This window comes from Halictus rubicundus, chromosome 3 (assembly GCF_050948215.1).
Source record: "Halictus rubicundus isolate RS-2024b chromosome 3, iyHalRubi1_principal, whole genome shotgun sequence".
Taxonomy (NCBI): Eukaryota; Metazoa; Arthropoda; class Insecta; order Hymenoptera; family Halictidae; genus Halictus; species Halictus rubicundus.
This window is the reverse complement of record NC_135151.1, coordinates 2,454,142-2,473,833: the sequence shown is the minus strand read 5'-3', so window position 1 is coordinate 2,473,833 and position 19,692 is coordinate 2,454,142. Positions and strand designations below refer to the sequence as shown.

The following is a 19,692-nucleotide window of genomic DNA, read 5'->3' as shown; positions in this document are numbered from 1 at the left end:
ATAAAAGAAATAGATTTAACATTTCGTAATATTGTATTTACTAGTATGTTGTAGCGATAAGACTACATCTCGTGTGACTTCCGCTGACTCTGTGAATGTTTATGTTTTGAAAAGACAAGCTTATTCCTTTAGTTTCAGTACAGTTGTGCGAAACAACCAACCAAACCATACGTTATCATTATGTATCGTTATTCTACGTAGGAAAAAGTGGATATGTTAAATATTTTTTACGAGTGTAATAAAAATAAGAGACAAAGTAAACTAGTGCACGAAGAAAGATATCCACCAGCCAGAGTACAGCCTAGTGAGACTCAGTTTCTCCATCTTAATAAACGTTTCAATGAAACAGGATCTGTAGTAGAGTCAAAACATCAGAGGATCCGTCGTCGAATCACTCTTTCAGAAAACAAACAATTAGAAATACTTCTTCATTTTCAAGAAGATCCATCTACTTCGATAAGAAAAGTGGCCACACTAGGTGATATTTGAATTGCATCAACATAAAGTGAAACTATTTACATAAAGTTCTACAATAGTACGATTACAATCTTTTCAAATATCACAAAGTACAAAGTCCCGAGCAATCTGCTTATCCACGACGTACTGAATTTTGTAATTGGTTCCTAACAAATAACATGAACGATTCCAATTTTTATAGAAAAATATTATGGACAGATGAATCCAGTTTTGATAATAACATTATGTCTAATCGACATAATGCTCACTTTTGGACGACCGAGAATCCGAAATTGAAAAAACAGACAAATTTCCAAGTACGATTCAGAACAAATGCTTGGTGTGGAATTATTGATAACATTTTACTAGGTCCATACTTTTACACTGGAATTCTAAATGCGAATAAGTATTTACAATTTCTAAATTGTGAATTTCAAAATTACTGGTAATCACTGCCCTTGTTTCGTGTACGAGACATATACTTCCAACAAGACGGGGCTCCTCCTCATAATTGTAGATCGGTAAATCATTTCTTACATAATATGTTTAACGATAAATGGATCGGAACATACGGACCCGTAAAATGGCCTGCAAGATCCCGCGATTTGTCACCACTAGATTTTCTTTTGTGGGGACATATTAAAGATATTTTTTGCACGGAGAATTGGACGATTTGCAAACTAAGATAAAAGAAGCCTATGTTGTATCTAGTGCAACATTGGCAGTAACTATCAGGAATGTAATCAGCAGGAACTCAGAAATGCATTCTTGCTAATGAAAGTCACATTGAACACGAGATGTAGTCTTATCACTACAACATACTAGTAAATACAATACTAGGAAATGTTAAATCTATTTCTCTTATTTCTGCCCTTGTATGACCCTGAAGACCATAGTATACTGCATGATTGAACCCGTCTCAATGTCCGTTTTCATTTTAAAAAATTGAGATACGCTATCATATTGCTAGTAAAATATATTAAAACTGCCTCCTCTTCGGTTTTTTATAATGTTTATCTTCTACAAAAAAACGCTGGTATAAAGCAATGTAAAACGGTCACTCTTAGTACCCCGTAAACCTAGTGTTAAGAGATTCAAGAGAAGAAATACATTTTCAGTAATGCCCTGCTTCTCAAAATCGACAAAGACAATTTTTGAGCACGTCCGATGATGACGAACTTACGAACGATTTACGATTGTGGTCGATGATAGCATGTTCCCAGACAGGAACGAAGTTTGAAGATCGAAGGTTTCGATGATCGCCGAAAGAAAAGCGGTGAAAATGTCGACGGTCAGGAGTCCACGGTCTGTGTCAGCTTTCTCCTCGTCGATAAATCATCGCGGTGTCCTCCGGTGGATCGGATCGAGAGTCGTTCGTCGCGGATCTCCCGCGGGACCCGATCTCGCGATCTATTCGCTTGGAAGTTTCTCCGATAAGGTTTGCTCCGCCGGGCCCGAGCCCCGTGGAAGACGTCCGGACGTCCTGCGATCATCCGCCGTTGAACTTCACGTCGCGTCGAACGATCATTCGATGGACAAGGAGGGGGAGTGAGAATTCCTGGTGGCCGACGATTCGTCGAACAGGAGTAACGGCTGCGGGGCCCGTGGCACGTTTTAACGGTATATTTCCATCGCGCGGAGATCTGGGTTGCTGGAGCGAGCGGCTCGAGCCGCAAGGTGCGCGAGAGAACGCCAACTATTCCGCGCAGCCGACTATGCAGCGAGATTCTTTCGCAGGGGATCCTCGCGATTTCATTTGCAAGTCCTTGGTAACCGGCAATCCCGCGCACGTTGGCCGATTTCAATTTTCTATTACTTTCTGCACGCGATCTTTCGCTTCGTGGTCACATCACATTGGTCCTCTTAAATAAACTGCTTCAGATCATGTTCAATACTCGGACACCAATGCGAATTAAACGTAGGAATCATCCTTGAGAACATCACGCACGCGCGCGACCAATTGTAATCGCAGTAACTCTCGCTTTAGGATTAACCCTCCATCTGCAAACTGGGTCCTTTATGTCTCGAGCGAAATTTCACTCTTGAATTTCTTTCTGTCTACATTTATTTTTTTCCCATTAATACCTGAAACATTTGATGTTCCCACGGTTATACGTGAAATAGGGACTTCCATACGTATTCCAGAATTTTTTTTAGATTTTTTTAAAACCTAAAGCAGTGAAACAATTAGTCGTGAACATAAACCAATCCGATACGCAGACGGCGTCGATAAAAATAAAGTTGCAAACGAAAGATTAAAGTCGTCGCCCATCTAGTAGCATATTATTTTTGTTCTATCGAAATCATGGCCCTAGAATACAAGAGACACAGAACATTACACCTACTCAGAGCACTGTATGCAAAAGAAAGACGAAGCCACGCCCCTCGGGTAATATGCACGAAGAGATCAACAAAAATACACCCTTTAGAGTACTTCAAACATTGAACGTAAAGAAACCACGCCCCTGATAGTTCTTTATGACATAAGAAATATAAGAAACTATGAAACCATGCCTTCAGGGTACGCTACGTAAAGAGACCGACGAATCCACGCCCCTGATAGTTCTTTAAATATAGGAAACTTGGAAGCCACGTCTCCAAGGTACGCTACGTAAAGAGAGCGACGAAACCACGCCCCCTTATGAGACTTGTAACTATCTAAACTTCACATTATTCGCATGCATCTTAATAGAAGTACTCCTCTTCCTTCTGTCTGGTTTCATATCGCTTTGACAGGTTTGATGTCGTTCTATCAGGTTAAATGGGCGAGTACCTATACTCGCACAGCTAATACGAAAAGCTGAAATCACGTGCACGTGAGTGTATAATTGTCGTCCACCTCAGACCAAAAAGTCGGCCGCTGACAGCAACAGCTGTGGAACGGACAGCTATCACGGCCAATAGTCCGCGTTTACTGTCCTCTTTCGGAAAGCAAAACCGTGGCATCACCGACCAGTTCGGTGACACGCGACAGTGCGTGCAGTAAAAAAAACAGAAGGAATAGACGCCGCGAGCCACGTCAATGCAGCAGCGTGCAGAAACGATGAAATCACAGCGTTATTCCCGTCGCATCTAATCGTCAACGCGTTTCGCCGGTGTGTGCCGGCTACCTTTACGTAACAATCGAGGAAAGCGTGGCTCGCGGTAGCTGGCCCGTTTCCATGAGATCCCATACGTGGATAGTTTATCGTTTGTTTGGATCTGGAGGTCGGCCGAGCCGAGGTGCGAACGCGAGACACAGTTTCCCGCGGCTTCGATTCGGTCCCCGATAAAGACGACGATCGTCTAAGCCAGATTTAAACACGAAGTAGCTTCGTTTATATCACGTCCCTAGAACCACGCCCTCTGTAGTATTCAGTACACAGAGGGTAAAAAGCTAGGACCCTTTCGAGACCACGCCCCTTTCGAGCTCTCTACATTGAGGGTGTGACGAAGCCACGCCCTCTAAAGCTATTAGCGACCAAAGGACAAGGAAGGTACGCTTCTATCTGGCACTCTATTCGGGGGAGTGACGAGACCACGCCCTCAAGGAACTATGCATGGAAGGAGTAACAGAACTACACCCTCTAGGAATACTTTAAGTATCGCACGCAAAGAAATCACGCCACTCTACATATAAGACACTACAAAGTCACGCCTCCAAGGTACTTTATATAGACAGAGCGACAAAATCACGTCTCTAGAGTACTCTGGGGCGACAAAACCACGCCTGTTCAGGGCAGCCTATGCAGAAGGGAAGTCGAAGCCACGCCCCCTTGTGGCACCACGCATAGAAAAAGGTGGATAGAGAGTCCCCAGGAATTATTTGTTCCGAACCAGTGATTTCGATAGCAATCTAGAATGCTTCCAGGACAAAGAGGTTTTATCGTCGATGCCTGGTCTAAGTTATCGTCAATTCCGGGGACCGTTTGGCGAACTGCGCCCAGAATACTGTAACGAGGCGCCTGGATCGCCTCGATCGCTCGAGCAACGGTGCAGCCTCGCTGCGTGCCGAGAATTTTGCCAGGATCCTGGCTACGAGAATCGATTGCGTGCTAAATTTAGAAGTCGAACGTAACGCGTCGATTGATTCGCAAATCTCTTCACCGACATTTGTCTCATTCCCAAAGTTCTGGATCAACACCACCTTTGCGCGATACACGTACAAGAACTCGCAAATGCCTGACATCGATACACATCAGCGTGGCACAAACAGTGCAAAGAATGAGAGATTTCACGAAAGCATTCGATCAGCAGCCGCAGCATTCTTTACCGCCCCCTCCCCCCCCCCCCCCAACAAGCCTGGTAAACGCAGGTCAACGCAGAAAAACGAAAAGGCCGCGAGAACTTTCGTGAAAGCGAATCTTTTTTTCACAGACCGTACCCTCTCTCTCTCTCTCTCTCTCTCTCTCTCTCTCTCTCTCTCTCTCTCTCTCTCTCCCTCTCTCTCTCTCTCTCTCTCTCTCTCTCTTTCTCTCCGGTACTCGCCCCCTTTCGGAGAAAGAGAGACGACCGCCTCCAGCGACCGGGCAAAAGGTATGCGGCAGGTGACTTTCCGATCGGAGCCGGTAGGCGATGTGTGCGCGCGCGAACGCGAGCGCTCACGTTGGATCGAGGACAACGATCTCCAGCTTGTCCGAGATTGTATCAGCGTATCATTCCTCCGAGCTTCTTTTCTCTACAAATATCTGAGAAACGAGCTGTCTTCATTGGATGCGCCGAAAATACCCCCCATTCCCCACAGCATACTTCAAGCGCTTGCAAGTTTAGCTTGAACAAATCTCTAATAAATCAGATACGTTCATCCGCAAATATTCTTCGGGGAAATACCAGAATCCTCAGCTTTTACGGTCGTCGAAAGCTATTTAGATTTATTTCTCGTGGGTACGCTTCAAATGCCTTCAACTTGAACCTCAAGGAATGTATAGACGATATACCGATGGTTCAGGTATCTTCCTCTGTAGGTATTCTTCAGGGAATACAAATTCTCGAAACCCTCAATGTTCACAGCTGAGCAAAGATAATCATATTTAATTCTACTCATGGTTCAGATATCTTTCTCGGCCAGTATTCTTCAGCGAATACAAAATCTATGAATCCTCAATTCTCATGGCTGTGCAAAGTGTTTGCGAGCAGACTTCAAACACTTGAAACTTCAGCTTCGATCTAACGACGGCCTAGCAATTTTTCTTCGCAACTAGTCTTCGGGGAATCTTAAATTGTGACGCTCATTTACTGCTACCGATATTTCATTTCTACGAGCGTCGAGTGTTTCGATCTCAATCCTCAACAAGTCCACGCAAAACCTACTGTCAGTTCAGACGTCTTCCTCAGAGAGTGCCAAACCTTCAGTTTCTACGGCCACCCAAACGACTCGTACTCGATCCCAGTACTTCACTCGTCCTGAACTTCAATTTCAGCGAATCCGTACACGGATCGCCGATAACCCGCTTGCATCGTCCGTGAATTATGTGTTCGGGAAGCCGGGGGAAGCCGTATTTCGACTCGTGCGGGTATAGTGCTAACTCTCAGCGACCGCTAGCCGATTATTGACGCTGATTATCGACGCGCAGAGAAAAGATGGCAGCGTCCGCCTTCGAAGGAGAATGCTCGGACCATGCGAGTCAGCTCTCCCGCTTGCAGCTTGCCAACCGAGCGATCCAGAGGCGGCGATTGCGAGCAAAAAAATTCCTCTCTGGAAACTCGGCTTGTTTTCAGGGGTTAACGACCCCGAAATTTCGCGGCGGAATAGGGTGGCTGAGGAGGAGTGAAGAGAAAGAGAGAAAGAGAGACAGAGAGAGAGAGAGAGAGAGAGAGAGAGAGAGAGAGAGAGAGAGAGACGGGTGCGAGAGAGGAGAGCTGGGTTTCTCTTCTCTCGCACCGGCTCGCGGAGATAAAACGGGAGATGCTTCGAGGAACAGGTAGTAACGGTACATTTCTGCTTCCAGGCCACCACTTCGGACGTCTAACTTTGAATATGGCTTTTCGGCGAGCCGATCCGCTTATCCCGAAAATCGTCCCGATGCAACGATCGACACAGGTGCAAGGAAATGAGAAATCCGCGCCGTAAAAGGCATTCAGATTTCTAGAATTATCACCGTCGCCATCGAGTCATGTCCGATCCTACTTATTGGTTCTATAGAAATTGGAATTAGAAGAATACTCGTGTGGTTTATTGTTCGAATATGTGCGCCTCTTCTTTTCTAAATCGTATAAAAAGTGAATGGACGGTTTGATGCGTTTATGGCAAAAATGCACAGTCTACTTTTCAAACATCTTACTTACAAGCGAGAAATGGAAGGAACTGGGCGAAGTACTAAGGGATGCACTCGGTTAGGATAAAGTAAAAAATTAGAGTAGGGACTGTAGAAGGTACGCTACTGTAATTTTAACATTCTCTGCGTCTTGCAAAGAGAATGATTCACAAAAATCAAAGGAGGGGATTTCGTGCTATCTGTACCTTATAAATAGGAAAAGTACTAAATGATGTACTCGATTAGGACTAGGAGCAAAATTAAGGAAGGTACTGGAGAAGCTGCGCTACCGTAATCTTATCATTTTCTGCGTCAGTCCTATAAGGGAAGGATTTAAAAAATTCGTGCAGGGGGATTTCGTGTGATCTGTGCATCACAAATAGGAAAAGGACGGAACTGAAGAAAATCCTAAGGGATGAACTAGGTTGGAGCAAAAGAAAAGCTTAAGGAAGAACCTAGATAAGGCAGAATACTTATCTGTAACGTAATTTCTACATTCTCTGCATCTATCTTGCAGCAGAATGGTTCACAAAAATCGAGGAAGGGGATTTCGTGTTATTTGTGCATTCGTGCGTAGATTATTGCTTTAATTTTCACGAGTGCCGACGATTTCGTTCGGCCGCGACGCAGCCAGGTTCCCATGGTATCCCGCGATCCAGACGCATTCTAACGAGACCGCGTCTAATTAAATCCACGTTACGCCACGCTATTATTATGCCCGTAACGTTGCGACAGTTTCTCATTCTGTCGCGCGACCACCGACGCGTCTCTCACGCGTTCACCCGCTCGAGACGCTAATAACAGCGTCTGAAAGAATTCAAGACGATTTGTCGTCCTCTCGGAGGATCTAGATGGATCGGCAAGAGCGGGAGGATCGGCGAAGAATGCAAGATCGTGTTAGGGGAATAGCGTCAATGAAGAGTAAACGCGTCGCAGGATAAAAGCCGAGAATTATAGCGAATTGTTCCAGGTTTCGCACGAACATCTGAAGCAATCTTTGCTCGCGATCGCAGGATTGTCTCGCGACGTGGAACTAGGATGATCGTCTGATAATGATAGGCTAGTAAGTATTGTTGGGTGTAGGCTTGGGTGTTATGACAGCGTGGTCGCATCTCTGTTAGTGTCGTTGCAGAACCTTGCAGGAGCTTCTGAAAGTGGTCTGTCATCTCGAGTGGGAGCCGAAATCCTGACTGATGAAAGCACGGTTGTGGCTGTGGATTTACTGTTTACTAAGGTAGATCCTTTCTAAGGTAGATCCTCCTTTACCGATGTTGCAGATGCTCGAAGCTATGCTGGTTTTAACAATGGCCAATTGATGTACTATCTTGCTGGTCTCTCATCCGAATCACTCTTTTAAACTAGCTTCGAAGAATTATTCTAAAAAACCAGTGATTCAGCTTTCTTCTGCATCGCTATCCCTTTTAATAAGTCTAGAAATGTTTGCATCAAAGATATTAGTGTAAATTTGCAAACCCTAAACTGTCCGGTGCTGACGAAGCTCCTACGATTGTGATGGCCAGCGACCCCGAAGACACAGGTTTGCCCAGAGCGTTTCTGATGATGATTCCGAAAGACTTTCTGTCTAATAAACCTCAGCTCCTTTTCCAAACTAACTTCGAACAGTTCGTCGAACATTCGCCTCGTTGCTAGGTCTGCTCATAGTCTTTCAAGGTCCCGAGTACGATTTCAAGGGGTTTGCTACCATGCTGAACAGTCGGATAAATCGGTTCCTCTTCCGAACGAGATGAATCCGTAAAACATTCAAATCGTTGCTAGGTCAGCACACAGTCTCCAGAGCTCTTGACTACGATTCGTATTTACTACCTGGCCAAGCAGTCTGACAAATCAGCCGTTGCAAACTGGCTTGGATGAACTGCAAAACCGTTGAAGTCATCGCCTAGCCTAGTTAGCCAAGAACCCCAAGACCTTCCGTTTACTTAGCCCGCGGATTCCGGCGACGCAGCTGCACACATATATTTACCGTTTTCAAGTATACTCGTCAAGTACGGGCGTCGATCGTTCGTCACCTTGTACCCGGTGCACTTGTGAGCGTTCCCGAAGTCCGGCAAGTGGCCGGAATTCTAAATGCGCACGGTTCCGTTCGTGTACCGCTCCGTGCTGCCGAGGTGACTCGGTTCTTCGTCGTCGTCGTCGTCGAGAAGACGGTTTGACGAACCGTTGCCAAAAGTCACGGAGAGAAGCTCTGGCCCGTGGAGTATTCCTCGCCCCCTCTGTCTCTTTCTCCCTTGGGGGATTGAGAATAAACGAAAGAACGCGGCATCGATTAAAGGCTGATCGTGGCTGGAATCCGTGGCTCGAAGCCCGACCGTCCGACAGTGGAATCGTCATCGTGGAATAAGAGGATCGGAAAAGGTCGGGACGATTCCGAGTCGTGACGCGACGAGGCACGTTCTTGAAACGTGAATCGAGGTCGAGCCGGTGAGCGGGTTGCTGTTCGCTGTTCGCTGATCGCACACCCAGAAGAACCCTGTGTAGGTGCGCACACGAGAAATCGCTATAACTTTGCATTTTTTTTTTTTCGACCGGTGCGGCGCACAGAAAGAATCGGAGAAACATCCGTTGGCGGCAGTCTCTGATTCCGGGTACTCTAAACTTTCGATTAGAACTTTAAATTTTCACGCAATCAACCTGTTGAGACGCAACGTGATGCGAGACGCACGAAACTGTCTCTAGAATTCGACACCAAGTCCCAAAGACTTCGACCACTCGACTAGGCGATAAATTAGTCGGAGAATCGAAGGCTCTTGAGCCCGAAGCGACGGGACTCGTCCGATCGGCGCGGCGACTTTCCGGCGCCACAACATTTAGACTCCATAGATTCCGGGTAAGGTAGAGTGACCATGCTACCGACAAAAATAGGTGAAAAATGGTTTTTAATGATCGTGCCTCAACTTTTCTTCCTTATAAGAGAACCTTTTTCGCTGGGAGAGGGCTCATTCGAAAGAGGAAGGTTCAATCTAGCGCGTGCTGGTCATAAGCTGACGAGATTACGCAGACATTTGGTAATATAAGCGTTGGAAGTAGGCCAAAAATTGACGATGTGCATGCCGTGGAATCCAAGCATTTTTATGCCATTGGATGAGTTTTCTGGATGAAATCGAGAGTAGCACGCGCTAGAAAATATCTCCAGCTACAAATTGAGCTATATTTTGTTTTGATTCTCTGCGAAATAAAGGCAAAAACTTGAAGCACGTTTCTGGCGCCAGAATTCATAATGTCGATAATACAGAGCACAAAATGTGACAAATTTAGTCTCAGACTTAAGTCAGTGGCTGAAGGCTATGAACGGAAATTATACAGCAGTTACCGACCTGCTGACTCTGAAAAAGTCACATTGCTACCCTTGGCTCTTAACAGTTTAAGACAGCGTCTGGACCATTTCTACAGCTCACCCCCAATTTTCTCCCACTATTTTTTACCACCTCCATTTTCACATCCCTAAAGAGCATCTTTCCGTTCTAGTCTTCGATCTTCAGCCAGTTGTAAACTACAACGTTGTACAGTCGTCCTGGTTAAAATACAAGTTATTGTTACCAACACGTTGTCCAGTCATTCTACCACTCATCAAAACACCTCGTCCTTGACTAACTATCTAGCACGGTTTTAAGTAAGCAAGCAGGAGTGACAGATGCGAGAAAAGTCGAGTTAACCGATCTCTTCCATCTTCGCACGTACACAACCCTCGAATAGCACAATGCTCCAATTGTTTTTGAAGCTCTTGTTCCAACAATCTTAAATATAAATTAAAAATGTTTAAATTAAAATTTTTATCAAATATGAAAATTTTTAATATTTGACTACAATTTTGTACACTTATCACGAACGCAGTCTGGCTATAATAGAAACGAGTTTTAATAATTTTCTTTTAAATCGGAAAACAGAAAGAGACATCTGCAACACACGTCAGCGTGAATGTCTTCAACGTTAACTCACAATCAGCAGGATCAAGTGAGTAACAAAGCAACGTGATCACGTTTATATAAGATCATTGAAAATCTATGTAACTTACCTGGCACTCTTGCTTCGATTCCAAGAAGATCCTAAAGAAACAAAATGGAGGATTAGAAGGGTACAACACAGTCTCAGTGTCCTTCACGAAAAAGCGTTTTATTAAAAAACTCGTACTCGCTAAATAAACCTCTGTCTCCAGTTCGCGCGCAGCGTAACGTATCGCATAATCGGTAATATAGTAAATTACAGTTAACGGGGTGTAGTCAGGAGAGACGAGACGAGATGGATCTACTCGATCAATCGCTGCCCCGGCGTGCTCTACGATCATCGAACGTTTTCACCGGGCTGTTCCCCCTCGATCGTTTGCTACGGAGTCGCACATTATGAATCATGCGTGCACGATCGTTCGGGGATAATCTTCGCGACTTTCGTTTCAATCTTAACGTCGAGGAACAAAAGTGGTCGGTTGAGGATGATCGATGACGGATTTTCTTCTTGCTAGTCTCGTCCTCTGAAAGCAGATCTCGAGAAATGCAAAAAGTAACAGGAGAAAACTATGATCGTGCTCGATGTTACGCTCAGACGGGGACCGAACGGCTTCTTATCGAATGATCGGTTCTTTCTGGCATTTTTATGGAGCGCGATTTAACTTGTGCATAAAATTCTGTAGCAAAATACCTTCAAATTTCTGCGTTTAAATAATTATTAATTGATTCGCGCTTTATGTCGTGTGTTAGGTATTGAAATTGAGAGAACTTTGGAAAATGAATTCGACACCATATCATCAATCTTCTCTGCTTTTTATTTTGTGGAGTTAATGTGGCAAATAAGCAACTTGATTCTGACTTATACATTTTTCCCTGAGCCACTAAAAAATTAACCGGAATATATGGCGCCAAAAATCAAGAACTACGGAGGAAGAAGAAATTAACCTGAAAATCTTTGAGCGGCTACCTAAAATAACACAGTTCGGGTCTAAAAAAAAATCTACTGTTCGGATTATGAACGTGTTACGGTCGACGAGTCTGGTATCGTTGATCTGCGATTTCGACTCGTCCGCGAACGCGTTGAAACTGCGTGAGCAGGGTGACTCCGGGGAACAGCACTTTCCTCCGAGATGGCAGCGAGGGCGACAGTGAAAGCGACTGGCAAACGAAAAAGAATCCTCTGAAAAAATCCCATCGCGATTCTCCGCTTTCCAAGCTCGTGCGCGACCCCGAGGATTCCAATTACGTTCCGCAGCCTTGTTTCCCAAGAAAGTTGCAATTCCGCGAGTTTCCAGGCCCCGACCGCGTCAGGATAATCGACAGCCTTGCGAAACCAGGCGGGTCTCGAACATGATCGTCCGAATGATTATTCACTCAGAAATGCATCAAATCCGCAGTCCAATTACGACGCGGCAAATTAAAAGAATTATTTGTCGAATGAAAAATTCTCAGTTCGCAAACACATACGACAAGGGAACTCGACATCTCTAATTAGGAAGGTATGATCGCTAAAGAAAAATTGTTCAAGTAACTTATAAGAAACAGAAATGAAATTCTTTTTGAATAATTTGGACAACTCGACAACATCATTCAGTTCTTCTAATGTTTCTACAGTTTTGTATTCGACCAAACCATTTTTGTCGTCAATGCATAAAATCCGCAGTCTAATGATCGCTCATTGGTAGACTGACGATTTTATGGATTAACCTCTTAAGTACTGTATGCCACTATAGTGGTTTTCATGGAAAGCATAAGTTTGAACGGTACGCCACTATAGCGGCTTCCGTGGAAAGCATCAGTCTGAACGGTATGAACCACTATAGTGGCTTTTGTAGCATCCGCGCCGCGACCAGGCGCGCCGTCCCTGAGAGACACAGTTGCGGACGAGCGCACCGTGCACACCGAGGTTAATGACAAAAAAAGAAGTAGCAAGAATCAATTTTCATCCCTAGACTGCGGGATCGTGTGCATTTATAATAAAAATGGGTTGGTGCAAATTAATAATGGAGAAAAATTCAACGTGTTAAAATTACTGCAGGAAGAATTTAGTGTGTATCCGGCTCCCATCACTTGTAATTGATGGAGACAGGTTTTATTTTGCATAAAGATCCGCAGTCTGATTTTATGCATATACGACAAAAACGAGCTGGAATTCAGAGAGGTAGAAAGACTGAAAGAATCCGAGTCTAATAACGAGTCTCTTTATGAGACAAAAGTGGAAAGCCGCCGGTTAAAGAAGCTACTTAAACAGATTCTGATCAGCCAAATCCTGATTTGAGAGCGCCGCGCGTCATCCCGACAAGGAGTTCTCTCGTTCACTGTGGGACACACGGGGCAAGGTCTGCTCGGAAACGGCGTCGCCTCAGTATTGTAGCCGGATAATTGCGCGACGCGCTCTCCGAGGTTCGCGGAAAGCGTCGAAACAGGCTAATGACACCTCTGACAATGCACCGTGACAGCTGGAAAATTCTCAAAGCCGTGAACGCTCCCGAGCGACGGCCTGTCGCGTTCAATAACGATCCATTCAACGTGGAACGCGATTCTATAAACGAAACTCCGTTCAACGACTTCCGCGCAGTCCTCGCGACGCGGAGTCCTGCTGGCAAATGCGCGTTGCACTCGAAAGAACCGATGCGAATCTTGAGTTCGCTATCTGGACGCGTTTTATCGAAAATCGTCTGGCGGTGACAACGTTCTGACAGGTGTCTAGACAGTCGCGAGCTTGGCTTTACTTCTCACGCTTTGTGTTTTGTTGTACAATTTTTGAGAACTGGAAACGGTTTGGAATTGTTTGTGTACTACAATACTGAGCGGGACAATGAATATATGATCCTGAAATGTAGAGGATTTTTAAATATTCAGAGAAGGTAAGATGCAGCACACTCTAGCAGCGTTGAATTCTTTGGTTAAAGCTAGACAAATTCAGAGAAATTTTCTGTAAATATGTTTCGGAATATCGTCGTTTATTCGGAGTTTGCTGAATTTTCAGAATTCTCTTGGAAGTACGTATAGAAATCTCGTGATTTATTCAAAGTTCGCTGAATTCTGAGCAATTAACTAAAATCAGTAACATATGTAAAGTCCTGCTTCTTTGCTCGTATATACAAATTTCAACAAGAAGAACAATAACAGGAATAACAAAAAATCTGTTAGAAAGGCAGTGGAAAAGCAATTCGATAAATCCATGGCAAAGGTTTTTAGGAAAACTAATAAAATGGCTGCAATAAGTCATTTTCGATTTTAAATAGCAAAACTAGAAGAATACCGACTGATAAAACGATGAGATGTTCGTCGATCGGTGCAAGGAGGAGCAAAGGCGTCGGATGAAACTCTGATGCGTCCGCGTTTCGCAAGCTCTTTATTGACAAATAAATACGACAATAATGTATATACAAAAAAATAAATAATAGGAAAAACGTTCACCCGTCTTACGAACAAGTCAATGGTCACTTCGCGTGCCGTTTTCCGCCGCGGGAAAATCGGTCGGCGATCACGCGCTCGCGCGCGTTTTGCGTGGATGACCCACGCCCCTGTTGGATCGTCGATAAAAATGGAGGATCCAGCGTGGATCGTTGGATCGTTACGCGCGGGCGCGTGCGCAGGGGACGACGGAACATTCGGCGAACGATCCGCGAGATGTTCTTCTCGCGATCGTTCGCGCGGAATCGTGAAAAAAGAAATGCCGGGGGGAGTGGCCAGGGGAAAAACGGGAGAATGGGGCGGGGCTTGTGGGCGAGGGGCGGAGAAAGGCTTGCGTCCGTCAAACTTTCTCTGTCGATCGGGCTTAACGCAACAATACTAAGAGTTACGGTAATTCTAACAGTCGGATATAACAATACGTGATATTTTAAAATATCTCTCGACTCTTGCTTGTCCTTATGCAAAATACGTTCAGCGTAGAAAAATCACGCTACAAGATCCCTATAAAAATTAGTGGTTTCTCCGAGGAAGTAGGTCGGTGTTTACCGTCTGAGGGGCGCGCTTCATTTTTATTTCTTTTCTTTTTCTCGCGCGAGACTAAACTGCACGCAAAAAGGAAAAGTCCGTTTCGTCGCGAGAGCTGCTACACGATCCGTTGAAAGGTGGAACGAAATGAGAATGACAGATTGAAACGACGCAAAAACAAGAGAGAAAGAGAGAGAGAGAGAGAGAGAGAGAGAGAGAGAGAGAGAGAGAAAACAGTGGTAAAGAGTATGAGACAGTGAGAGGAAGAAAAGGAGAGAGACTGCCTAGACACGAGCACAGATTCGCCTGAAGAACGTTGGGTCGTACCAAACAAGGACGAGAGCAAGAAAGCCCCGCCCAAAGGTGGTGTTACTACGCCCCGCCCACCGGAGGCGGTCCGTTCGCTCCACCCCGTGAAATTTGGCCCTCGAGGACAATCCGGACTGCTCCAAAGGCAAAATTATGTGCCCGTGTCTCGACTACACCGTCGAAGAGGAAAACGCTGGATTTCTGTCTTCATTGAAATTCAATATTCTTCTGTCTTTTGTGCACCGCGATGTGCCGTCTTGCGATCCGACGACGACGACGCCGACGACGACAGTTTTTTCCGTTTTATCTACAGATCGGACACGGAGCTTGAGCAATCTAGTATTGAGCAGTCGTGTGAGAAGACGCGTTCTTTTGCTCGGTTTCTGGACAGAGAACTGGAAAGCTAGACGGTGTCGATCGGCAGGCAGTGGCGAGAAGAAGCACAGCGAGATTCGCCCGTCTCTCGAACACAATCTACGCAGGTAACGCGTAACCGTGAAGACAATCCAAACGAAAACGATTCTATCGAAAAAAAAAACAAAAATAAGCCGAAAACGAAGAATACATTTAAAACGAGACTTCTTCTCTGAAATAATCGACTTGAAAAGTTGGGTTGTTCGAAGTTAAAAGTAATAGTTAAAATATCCTTATGCACTAACGATTTTTGTACAATAATTTACAGGAAGTGTTCTTCTTTCAAGAATTTGATCAGAGCAGAAATAAAATAAGTCTCGTTTTTTTTCGCCGATGTCTGACTTGATCTCCTAAGTTTGAAACGTTGGCTTCTCAATAGAAGGCGTGGCTTTTTCATAGAAAAGGATTGTATTCTCGTGTTCGACGTATTTTTACGTGGAATCGCTTTCTGGTTCGCGACTGCTGGTTACAAGACAGTCTGCACGTGCGTGTTGTCTAATCCTAGAAACGCGAATGTTGCGAGGAAATCTTAGGTTTCTCGTGTCTGTGTCTCTGCGTTAAGCCTATAACACTAATCGTGCGTGGACCGCGGCCCCGACAGACAGATCGTATCTGTTTTGAAAGAACAGCTAATGGAGCAATGCAACATTAGGGTCAAAATGGTCGACAAAGTCAACGCTAAGCAAGACACCACTTCGTTGAGATTGAAATAAAACTGAGATGTCGAAAGTGAGTTTTGTCCATAATCGACAAAATGCAATATAGTTCACATCAGTATGGATGACACAATGAGGTTATTCGTTGAACGTTAGCTACCACAAGTCTAAAGAGAAGACAGATCATTTTCTCTCTATAAAAAAGAAACGCAAAAGAAGTTGTTGGAAGATGTCACTCGGGGTAGTTCACTGATTTAAATGAAAAGTGCCACGATTAATATTTCCACCTTTCATTTTTGACCGACTATTAAATCATTGCAGTTGGTTAGATAGAAAAATGATTGGGAGCACCAATGACGTATAAACTCGTCATCGCCAGTGAAAACGTCGAACACGGGACCTCCACTCGCGTCTGTCTACCGGGACCGTGGTAAAAAAAAGACAAAAAAGAAAGGTATAAAAAGAAGGAGAAACAAGAAACGACACGGAATAGGAACAAGAGGAGACAGTCCTCGACGCGTGTAATCGTACCTTAAACTATCTACCGCGTTCTCCGCTGTACAAAGACGCGCGTCTACAAGCTAATCGATTTCGGGGGACGAGACGGGCGCGGGGAGGAAAGAGGAAACGATCCGAGTTCCCGGTTTGCTGACTCACTTGCGAAAACAAAACAATAAAAAAAAAACAATTGAACAGACGAGGAAAGAGGGGGAACTTAAAAGAACGAGACCGTCCGCGCGCTTCGAAGCGTCCCGCGTCGCGAGGAATGAGTTTTCTCGTCGTTTGAAAACCGGCCGAAAGGTTCGATGAAGGCCGTGGTGCATGCCGGGGTGATTTAGGGGTAACTTGGCGATCGCTCGAAGCCCTCGAGCTGCTTCGAGATGGTTCGAACTGGTGAGCACGATCGCTAAGAGAATCTCGCGTGATCGCTTTCACGCGTGGGAACGCGGCTTGACCATCGAAAAACCCGCTTGAACCCCTCGCCATTCGTTCTTCTTTTCAAATCAAAATTCCGAGCTTCTGGTATCGATATTCAACCCCTGCTGGAATTATCTGATGCTGCAGCAAATTTGTAAAATAACTGTGAAATTTAGAAATATAAATTTTCTTTTGTCCTCTAGGAAATGATAAGGAATCAGATAAATGTAATTATTGTAGCCGTGAGAAGATCGAATGGCTAGGGTTCAAGCGATCTAATTCGCGTCGTAGCTCTCCACCTTAACGATTTAGCGTTCACACCCACAAAGATCATCGCGAATATTGTGCTGCGGCAGCGGACTTCTTGCGCAGGTCCTAAACGTAAGTCCGAAATGTTTAGCATTAATCTAATTAGTTAATCTTTGAATTTCCGACAATTTCGATAATTTTTAAAAATTCCGCTGCTGCTGTATCAATTCGCATACGATCCACTCGTATTACACATTACATGCGATTTCTCGCCGCTCAGAAACAGTCACACACACTTACGCACTTGCGCACCAACATACAGTCCTCGTCAGCTTACGCATACCTCCTTAATATATTTGATTCTTCGGTCCTTAATATACATACACGTATATGTATACATATACAATGTATATATATACGTAATATAATATATTACACGATCTCAAAACTATATAGGCCTAAGAATCTTCTTTTCATAGCCACGAGCCACTTTGTATGATATAGAGAGAACTCGTCGCTTCGTAGGAAATATTTTTTCTGGTTAGTCTTACAGTGCCTTACGCATACGGCGCCCCTGCACGCGTGTACAGGTTGTTCGTCAACGAAAAAGTCCTTTAAGAACCGCTTTGTCTATTGAAGACAGCGTTTCTTTCTTAGTGGCGCGGTTGGCCACGCCCTCCGACCCTGCCCCCGTGTGGCGCAGCCAGTCCTGGGTCCACCCAGGCGCGCGACCTTACGGAAGAAACGTCGAATCTTCGAAATACCAGGCAGAACTGAAAAGATGGATAGATAGAGGAGCACGGGTCCGGTTAGTGATCGAAGCATCAACGAATTATGTTACTCTGCCGTACTAGCCAAACATCTTTTCGTTTCTATACTGATGGTTTTCGATGCTTTCTCGTGTAGCGACTCTCGCCGGATAAAACTGTAATCCACAAAGCAGAGCGCAACCTGTCCACGCGTGCGTACAAAGTATGCATACGGTCTAAGCGTTAACTGTTTATCCGTGTTACACTAAATACTTCAGAATACGAGCGAGGCTTCACATTGTTTTATAATACAACAGTTGGGCGCGCGTCCCACTCGTCCCTTGGGAGACCCACGAACCAATGCGAGCATGTTCGACCGTTCGCCGATGTGCATACATTGTTCACTGGTTGCAACGTTTGCACAAGCGAAGTCCTCGGAGAAATCACTGTTCCGCGGGAATCTATGCGAGTCCTCCAGCGGTACATAAAATTGATCTACAAATCCTGCTTCAGCCAGCGTTCTGTCGTAGAAATCTCGCAAGATTTCTATCGACTGTAAACGTACAGATTTTCACAATACAGCGATCGAATTCTTATCTGAACAGTTTTTCAAAGAGTTTGATTTCAGGACAGCTATTGGACACGTTCGCGTTGGTGCACGTGGTTCTTCGAGGAGTTAAATGTAGAACAAGGGTGGCGTCCTGGAAGTTCAGTTCCTCCAGGACGCGGGAGAGGGTAAATCTTACGCTAAGCGAGACTGTGAGAGCTGCGAAGGACAGAGAAGCTTCCAGCCGTGGTCAAAGACGATAAGTACTCGAGCGATCGCGCGAATCGATCCCTTTTTTCCAGTGAACAGAAATCGCGATCTCTCGAAACGCGAACCACCCTTTGAGCTTGCCACGAAGAGGCCTCGAGTCGAGGAAGCATAGATCTCTTTTTCCACCGCGATCGTTCGTGATCCGAGAAAAATATCGCGCGATCGTCACCGACCAAACGAAACCGTGGATCCGATCGTCTACATCAGCAGTAGCCTCTAGTCGCTTTTCGTTTGAAAACAGTAGGGCATTTCTGATCTCGATGCGCATCCACGCCTCCGTCGCCCGTTCTAAAATTCCTCGATGACTTTTGCACGCGGACACAGTGTCCAAAGAACCTATTGAAGAACACCCACGCGAATACACCCCTCTACGGAGCTCCCCTAATCGCTTACGCTCGTGGTAACAGGCCACGCTGCGTTCGGCCAACCTGTCGACGAGATTGCTCTGCGGTCGTGAACCGAAGTAGACGCGTCTGAAATCGAACGACAACCTATCCGACCGAGATTCTTGATGGTCTGTCGAGACTTCCAATAAAACGAACTTTGGTCGAACAACAATGGTTTAACTCTATAAGAGAATGATAAGAGAACGTAGTCGTGACTCTTACTGCGGCGTTCAGAGAATCCACAGTTCTTGTTAATGGAAATTAGCTGTAAGAGAAATCGTAAGGCGATAAAATACTGTAACCCCGAGGATTAATACGAAAAGGAATGGCAGTGGCGTGTTAAATACGTTCTCCGTCGACAGGTCGACCATAATCGCCGCAGAAAACGAACACGCATGGTCCAGTCTCGTTTAACTCTTGTGCACTGCTCGGGAAATTCGGGCATTCGTAGTTTTTAGAATTCAATTAGGCCGCGTTCAATTCTGTACAATTCTCTGCGTACAAGCTATTGGAATCACTCTCATATACGTTCCCGCGAGAAAAATTATATATAAAAGCGAGGGTGTGCTTCCGGAGGAAACTGATCGATGCACAAGGGTTA

General features: G+C 45.0%; 1 protein-coding gene and 1 long non-coding RNA gene across 2 annotated transcripts in view; one reads left to right on the top strand and one right to left on the bottom strand.

The window, feature by feature from the left end:
- The first annotated feature begins 373 nt into the window (after window positions 1-373).
- The window catches only part of Tdg (Thymine DNA glycosylase), a 614,020-nt gene continuing 594,701 nt past the window's right edge, over window positions 374-19,692 (top strand). The window contains exon 1 of the mRNA XM_076784776.1: window positions 374-385. The gene's annotated coding sequence lies outside the window, so the exon portion shown is untranslated. The remainder of the gene's footprint in view (window positions 386-19,692) is intronic.
- LOC143352236 (uncharacterized) lies at window positions 10,799-12,763 on the bottom strand. Its single transcript, XR_013081878.1, has 2 exons — window positions 12,551-12,763; window positions 10,799-12,474 (listed from the first exon to the last, which is right to left on the bottom strand). It is a non-coding gene; the product is annotated as an uncharacterized LOC143352236 (long non-coding RNA).